Raw genomic sequence first — 8,703 nt, forward strand, 5'->3', positions numbered from 1 at the left:
TTTCGCCTCCCTGCATTGTGCCTACATATGCAAATTAACTGCCATCTTGTTGGCAGTTAACTGCCAATCTTAGTTGGCAGTTAATTTGCATATAGCCCTGATTAGCCAATGAAAAGGGTAGCTCGTACGCCAATTACCATTTTTCTCTTTTATTAGATAGGATGATTCCTAAAAACTCAAAGTTGTTTACTGATCATCTCCCAACTACATTAGGTCCTGAAGCCCATCTGGGCTCCTCCTAATAGAAATAGAAGTCCGTGTTAAGGGAAAAGGAGTTGGAAAGGGCCAAGGGGCTGTAGGAAATAGAGTGTGAGTAAACAGCACACCAGAGAAGCAGGGTGACTAAGCAAAAGCCATCCACAAAGGAAAGGCATAAATAATAAAGGAACACTGTCCACAACAAAAGCTCACATATAAACAAGCACCACTAACAACAGGGAGGGAACAAAGAAATGGAAAGCAAAGGACTGCCAGAAAGGCCATATCCCAAAATGAGAAGAAAATTTTAAAATGATTTAGATAAAGGAGACCAAAGAGTGACGAGGAAAACTGTGAATGGTTTTGTTTCAAGAGAAAAACAAAACAGTTTGATGCAAACATTTTGTTTCCTACGGCTAGTCCCTCTCCTGGGACAATCCCAGGGGTTCTGTTATGAGGCTGCATTTCCTAAGACCCTGCCACTTCCTTCACTTCTCCTGTCCCACACCCCCCGCCCCCCCCACACACACACACAAAGCTCATTAACAAATGTGTGGTCCCATGTTTTGTGCTGGCAAAGCATAAGGGATAGTACATAATTTTAACAGCAACACATAGTAGAAGCAGGTATTATGTACAGGGCCTGCCTTCTGAGGAATTAGATTGATGACTCTCCTTGCGGCATGATTGCAAAGAGAGTCATCAATCCAATTCTTCTCTCACCTGAAATATAAGCACTAAAGATCTCTTCCTTGGCATTAGATTTTTAACACCCCGGAGACAGCAGCACCATCTCATTGGGCATCTCCACGAAGCGTGATTGCACCGCGAGGCTGCAAGAAGGCAAGCAGGGCAGCACCTCCTCTGGAAAAACAGCCCATTTCAGCAGGCGGCAGCCCCCTTCCAACTCTAAGGAATATTTTAAAGGGGCCATGAACAGTGGTCTGTCTCTCAGCAAATCAAAGCTCTAGACCAGTGGTTCTCAAGCTGTGGGTCATGACCCCTTTGGGGGTCGAACGACCCTTTCACAGGGGTCACCTAAGACCATCCTGCATATCAGATATTTACATTACGATTCATAACAGTAGCAACATTACAGTTATGAAGTAGAAACGAAAATAATTTTATGGTTGGGGGTCACAACATGAGGAACTGTATTTAAAGGGCCAGAAAGTTGAGAACCACTGCTCTAGACCCCCACTATGCAAACTGTGGTCTGGGGGCTGGCAGCTCCTGAGAGTGTGTTAGAAGTGCAGCATCCCAGGTCCCACCTCAAACTGCACTGAGTCAGAATCTGACCTCCATGCACATGAACTTAAGAAGCCCTGCTACAGTGACCACTCCTCCTGAAGTAACTGTCTCACACCCCTGAGGAATGCTGAAATGGAAGTGAAGACTCTCGGGAATAGATAGCATACTAGACATTTAGCGCTATATACCAGGCAAACCAGTGCCCATCTCCAAGGATTGCCGTGTAAACAGCAGAGTAAATACTGATAGGTATTCTACTACCTTGCTTTCTTGCCAAGAGCATGTTTTGCTGAGGGTTGAGTGCCAGGGGTAAGAAGCAGGATTAAGATGTTATGGGGAAATTAGGGCAGAGAGAAGACCCAACAAGGGATATTGGTCATGGCAAGACACTCGCTTAACCTGAATGCTTCTATCTGGCTCTCCATGTTCTCTGCTCTAAGACTTTAAAAAAGCAGAAGTGTATCCAGTGAGGAGTTGGATAGCGAGGGTTGTGGTCCACAGGGTTTCCTTCCAGAACTTCCTGCCCCACAGCATGCTAGTTATTGGCAGATGTGCAGGATTTAACGACTACTCAGCTACGTCTCTCAGAGTCAGTTCCACTGCCATCCCAACACTTACCAGAAATATCACCCCAAATATATTTCCCTCGGCATATATTAAAGCTTCCCAACACGACATCTAGAAAGGAATTACCATACCATACACAAACCATCCTGTAGATAATAAATTTCTCTTAAAAATTATATTAGGTTTTCAGAATAACTGATGTCCTATAAACCTGAAATTGTTATTATTACAGAATTTCAAGCCCAGGCTAACCTTGAGCTCCATCTCTCTAAATCTCCTTTCAATTATGTGTGGATGTTTCACTTTTTTCATCAGCATGAATTCATCAAACTCTTAAATAGATTGGAAAACACAGGCAACCCAGCACCTCTATGCATAGGCCAATGTGTCTGGTGCATCTTCATCTTTGTGGGTATTGAATTTAGCCATCATGTGGCCTCTGTCTGGCCACGGCTATAAGAAATATTGGCCCAGAAAAATATGTTTTGTAGTGTTTTGAAGGAGAAGAACTCAGTGTACACTACATTAAATGGCACTAAACAGAAATTACTCCCTATTGCATAAATATGGGTTGCATACAGGGTTTAAGCCAGTTAATGAATATGATCCAAATGAAGAAATAGTGAGGATAGGGTCAGTAGAAGGAGAGAGAGGGAGAGAGAGAGAGAGAGAGAGAGAGAGAGAGATTTTCACAGAATTACACCTCCTCCATAGCAAGGAAAGAGCTGATGTTACGAGCAATTAAACTTCCGTCCCCCCCATTACATAAACCTCTCAACTGAAGTTAACGTAAGTGACATCCCATCACCTGTTGCCTCCATTACAAGTGTGCGGGATGAAGCCCACAGGCCCTCCAGAGACCGGGTCTCAGGAGCCCCTTCCCGTCACAGGTGACACTTGGTCCCCAGCGCCTGTGGAGCTCAGCATGTTTCCACCAAACACACATCCATTCATCTCACGCTTGCGAAATGTTCGAGTTCATCACACAAAACTCCAAAGCTCTGTGGACTTGCTTTCCTGTAACACAGCTACAGTATGCATTTGTTTCATCATCGGGTATTTTCCTCTTGGAAAAGTGCCCTGTATCTTCACTTGGCCGTTTTCTTTTATGAAGATGAATCCAAACCAACCAAAATCTCAGTGAAACTTTCAAACTACTTTTTGAAAGTGGGGGCCAAGTTTTGTTCTTACAGATCCTATTGGCATGAAGGGCTTGAAACCCAGAAGACATTCTACAGCCACTTTGCCATTTACTAGTGGCATGTCCTCGGGCAAGGCTGCATGTCCCCTCACTGACCTTGTTCTCTCGTCTGTGATGGAAATATAAAACATGTCCTTATCCAAGGTTGATCAAATGAGATTGCATAGATAGAAGCAGTTATGAAGTACAATTCCATGGCACTTGAATTACCACACCAAGTACAACAGCAACTGGCTTGACTGCTCCATAAGGCTCAATCCTTTTGAAATAATTGAGAGCGGAAGTGAAAAGAAAAAGAGGAAGTGGCCTTTCGAGTCAGATTCTACTGCATGATCTCAAAGAACAGCTGTACTTGGCATAGCCCAGACTGTATTATGTTCGCCTTAATTTAGCAGCAAGGCAGCTTCGGTTATTTGCTCAGATCCATATTTTAAAAATTAGCATAGCACTCTCCCCACTATTCTGTGCAACCTCGCCAATTTGTCAGGAGCACAGATCTAGGTGCCAAGAGATCTGAAAATTATGCTCGGCTCTGTCACAGTGTTCTGTGGGACAAGTTAACCTTCCTGAACTTCTCTGAGTCTTGAAATTTGGTGGATTTCATCCAGTTGGACAGATTTATCAAGAAACTTGAGAATATTTATATCTTTTGCTCCAATAGTTACATATTTGAAAAGCTATTTTAAGGACACAATCTTAAACAGGATAAAATGTTGTAGGCACAACAACTTTTTAATGCAATTAACAATATCAAAAAGAAGAGATAATCAACATGTTTATCCATAGAATATCTTTTTTATTATTTAAGATGCTGATTTGGAAAACTATGTAATAACAAAGAAATATTTAATAAATAATGTTAAGTACAATAAAAATCAAGATGCCAAAATATATAAATATCCTATTTTAATCCTATGCACAGGAAAGAAAGACTAAGAGATATTGCCAAGAGTCATGCTTCAATGAAAGTGGGTAATTTTTACTTTTTCTATTATCCACAGTTCATTTTTCAGCCTTCCTTTATTTCCCAAATTTGCTTTAATGTTTATTTATTCTATTATAGATCAATGAAGCCTAAAACATAATACCAGGAGGTGAAAATGCACAAAGTCTAAAGCCATCTGTTTCAGTTGCAGTTTCATCCTTCCACAGTAGTTCCCAGGTTAGGCCTGTGATTACGATAACTAACAGTTTCACAGCAAGAACTCACTAATAAACTTTTGGTTGTTGTACGATGCCTGTTGTCCACACGGCTCTCTGAAGTGACAGGTCAGCGTGAGTCCAGTGTGACGGAGTGATCGGGGTGGCTAGATACAAATCTCACCAATGGCCAAAGTCCAACCCAGGAGCCAGTAGTAACCAGCCCGGCTCACTGTTTGTGATATTCTTCAAAGCAGACTACGTGAATGCTAGCTCAGGAAGCTCTCCGAGTGTGAGCTGGTTTCTACAGCGATGTCATGCTTGGTCAGCAGGCTGTTTGGGCATGAAATGGTGCCACAGGAGTGAGCAACACATTTTTTCCCTCCATAAGGTTCAGGCTGTCCTAATGCTTTGGAGAGCTAATGAATTTTTCAAAATATTTTAAAAGCCCATTCTGGAGTGGCATTGTGACCTGCATCCACTTCCATGAGTTTATGTCAGTTTTTCTGGAAACTGGAGCCAAGGATGATGGCACTTCAGGCCACAGGCCAAGGGTATCGGCCTAGTGGCCAGGACACAGTTACGGAGCCACTGAAATCACTTGGATTCACGCACAGCTTTACTTTGGGGTCTTACAAAGCAAATGCACGATAACAAATAGAGGAAATATGCAGCTAGAGGATAAAATTCTCCCTCCTAGTCACCTTTTCTGTGACCTTTATACATTTCCTAAGACCAGCCTTTCCGTTTGTCTACAACCTAAAATCAAACAAACAAAAATTTCTCCCAATGATCTTGATAAACACTCAAAACATAAAACATGAAAACCTGAATCAAAGGGTAGGCTTGTATTAATCCACAAGAATTAGTTGGAATACTGCTCACCTTGCCCTGAAAGAATCCAGCCCTCCAACAGGCCGTGCCTCTGGGAGTCTGTTTATATTGTAGCCGCCAAAGGGTGAAAGAATCCTCCCTGGTAGCTCAGCCATGGAATGCTGCTTGCAAAGCAAACCGGGCTGCTCAGGGCCGGGAGAGGGGTGGGGGGAAGCAGAGAATGCAGGATGGGAGGGTACAGAGAGACCAGCCCCCTTGCCTCCCTGGAGAGGGGCCCTGGGACACTGTCTCCCAGGGGAGCAGCTGGGCATGTGTCCTCTCAGATTTACCCATGGCCGGCAGCAGCTGATCTGTCCACCTGCTGTGACACTTCTGTCTTCCCAGAGCCAGGTGCCGTCTGGCCAGCACACTGACCACTTGCTAGAGAATGTGTGTTTGAAGAATGTAACGCTGTTTCTACATGCAGGATACACCTCTGCCTCAGCTCTTCCTTCTTTCCCATTTTTGAGAGCAAGAGGCAGGCAGGCACGTATCTCTTTTGTACCCTTTAATTAATTGTTAGATAAAGTTTCACAGCAAAACAACTGGACTTTTCTTTTAAAGAAAAAAAAAAATCACTCATCCCAGAAGTCCTGTTTTTTCACCTGAAGAAATGGTTCTTTTTTAAAAAAAAATTTATTTTCTTGTTTAAAGTATTACAAATAGTGGTACACATGTCTCCTTTTTTTCCCCATTGACCATCTCCCAACCTCCCTTACCCCCCGGCACATGCCTTTACCACCCCACCCCCCCAGTGTCTGTGTCCATTGGTGATGCATATATGCATGCATATAAGTCCTTCGAAATGGTTCTTATGAATGGGAACCCTTCCATAAAAACCTTTCAAATAAGAGAAAGCCCATCAGCCCTCAGGCTGTTCTTAGGGACCTTATTTTACAGGCTCCTGGTCACTCCTGCAGCTCTGCTGTGGAGTCCAGAACCAGGTTTAGCCATGAACTTAGAATGGGGGTGGGGAGTAGGGTTTCTCATGTCCTGTACCTGCCTCAGGCCTACCTATACCTTCCCGATCAGGCTTACAACTTCAGCCCCATCACTGTCCGTCCCGACTCCTGACTCACTTGTTATAAACCATGACATTTCACTTAGCTGGCTTCACTCAAGAAGGAGGTCTCCTGTGTAAGGGACTTTTCCAGACAGCCACAGCTTACCCTCCATGTGACTATTTATTTTCTATTTTAATTAGCTAAGTTCGAAATTTTTCTGAAATTGCTTGAGTACCCCACTTTTCTCCTTAAATGGGACACTGAGCTTAAATGATCTTCCTTCCGTGTGATTCAGGGTCATTACTGTGAACAGCAGTGATGGACTTGACCTCACTGATATCATGGTCCCCAGAATCTGTGCAGATATTTAGCACTATTTACCCCAAACAGATGAAAGGGTACTAAGGGAGGGCCTGGGTCTGCTTCTTCTGTTTGATTTTGGTTTTGTTTGTGTAATTCCTCCATTGTAAGTTACCAGCAATTACAGCCTTTGGCAGCCTCTCCTTCCATCACCCCCAGCTGAGAAAACCAAGCTTGTCAAAGCGCAGATTACTAAATGACGATTTTTTTTCTTTTTCTTTTTTAAAATTTTTTTAAATTTTTTTTTTTAATCTTTATGACGATGATTTTTATAGCTAACATTCCCCGAGTCTTTGCTGGGTTCCTGGCATTCTCTAAATGACTTTCATGAAGGGGCTCAGAAATGGAGTTTGGACATTTTGCCATGAGAAAAGAACTAAGTATAAAGGTATGTTTCACTACTTGCCTGAAGGAAAGCTGCCTTTGCCTAATTCCCTGTTTTCAGGAGACTTTAGGTTGGCTGATGTTGCCAAATTAGTGAACTCCGGGCACATGAACTGTGCCTCTTGCAACTCATTCTAGCCTGGATTTTTGGAGGATTTTCTTCTCTCTCTCTCTCACCACTTTTCAAACTTGCTTCCTCCCTGAATCATTTTATTCTTCTCTTTTCTCCTATTTCCCTTCCCTTCCACTTCCTCTCCTTTTTCCTTTCTCCCCCTTTTTCTGTGCTCCTAAATGCTTCTTAAGTATAACCAGCAGTTTTCTGGCACATTACTCAGCTGGAGGACTTGTCCGCACAGCTGAGAGCTGAGCGCCAATGCCAACCCTTCTCCTTACTAGCTGTGTCACCTGGGGCGAGCTCACCCACCTTACAATCAACCATCAAAGTAATCCTTCCAGTCTCCAGCAAGCGAGTGGCAACAATGAAGAAATCTGCAAAACCAAAAGTTGTGCTCACAACCTTGGTTGATTCCTCAGTTATCTGAGGGTTTTTAATATAAAACAGTCAACACAAAGAAATGAACTTACCCCTCAACCCTCCTATTAATGTGTCAAATTGTTCACTTTTCATTTTAAAAGAATGAAATGTTCCAGGACATCTGGTGGGAAGAGGTACTTACAGATGAGGGGGAGGTCCCTGGAACTGGAATCAGGTGATTTGGGGCAAAGCCTCTGCCCTTTAGTGGCTGTGGAACCTTGGGCCAACCTCACTGAGCCTGCAAAAGGAGAATAATGGCTACCTCACAAGACCATGGTGGGCACTGAGTTTTCAAATCAATGTATCAACGTACAAAAATGTATCTCTTATAGATAGTCAACAAATTTTAGTTGAAGGAAAGGGAGCGAACAATTGTCCCTGTTTCTAAACAGGGCTTTCTGGCTCTCTTGTCATCAGTGGCTCCCATCATGCTTTTATTATTGTGGATGAAGAACACATTCTCATCTTAGTACATGCATACCTGCAACAGCCCTGAGTGGGGAGTGCTATTATTGTTCTCACGTCGCAGATGAGGAAACCGAGGCTCAGAAAAGTGTGAAGTGGCCTGATGAGTAAGTAATTGCCTGATGAGTAAGTAAAAAATGGCAATGTCGGGCTTTGAAATCAGACATCTGGCCCCCAGAGTCCACACGATCAGTCCACATGGCATTGAAGGGAAAGAAGTGAGGAGGACAACAGGATCTTGAAGGTTCCTCCAAATCCAAAAGTGCTCTCCGAGATTCTTCCTAAACCTTCCTATCAGAGCTGGCAACTTTTACTACAGGCTGCTTCATGTTACCAGGTTGGGGGCTCAGGTATAGAAATGTGTGGTTCTTACTGCTCCCAGGGAAGTCACCAATCATAAAGGATGGTAACACAGATATGCTTTTGATTTATTAATGTCTACTTTCAGCCACTTGTTTTGACTATCTGCATAATATATTAATTGCTGAAAAAGCTAATTCTGAAATGTGAGTAGATACACCCTAAACTAAACAAGACCTGTTGCCAAAATATATTCAAGACCATATGCATTCCATTCAGCCTTGCATAAAAGCTAGCCTTGTTATTTTGTTTTTCTTCTTTTTTTTTTAATCCTCACATGAGGGTATGTTTTCATTGATTTTTTTTAGAGAGGGAGGGAGGGAGGGAGAGAGAGAGAGAGAGAGAGAGAGAGAGAGAGAGAGAGA

General features: G+C 43.0%; 1 protein-coding gene across 1 annotated transcript in view; it reads right to left on the reverse strand.

Moving 5' to 3' along the window:
- PRUNE2 (prune homolog 2 (Drosophila)) overlaps positions 1-8,703 on the reverse strand; it is a 206,077-nt gene that overhangs the window by 189,639 nt on the left and 7,735 nt on the right. The window lies entirely within an intron of this gene.

Source organism: Myotis davidii, unplaced genomic scaffold (genome assembly GCF_000327345.1).
Source record: "Myotis davidii unplaced genomic scaffold, ASM32734v1 scaffold98, whole genome shotgun sequence".
In the NCBI taxonomy this organism is placed as follows: domain Eukaryota; kingdom Metazoa; phylum Chordata; class Mammalia; order Chiroptera; family Vespertilionidae; genus Myotis; species Myotis davidii.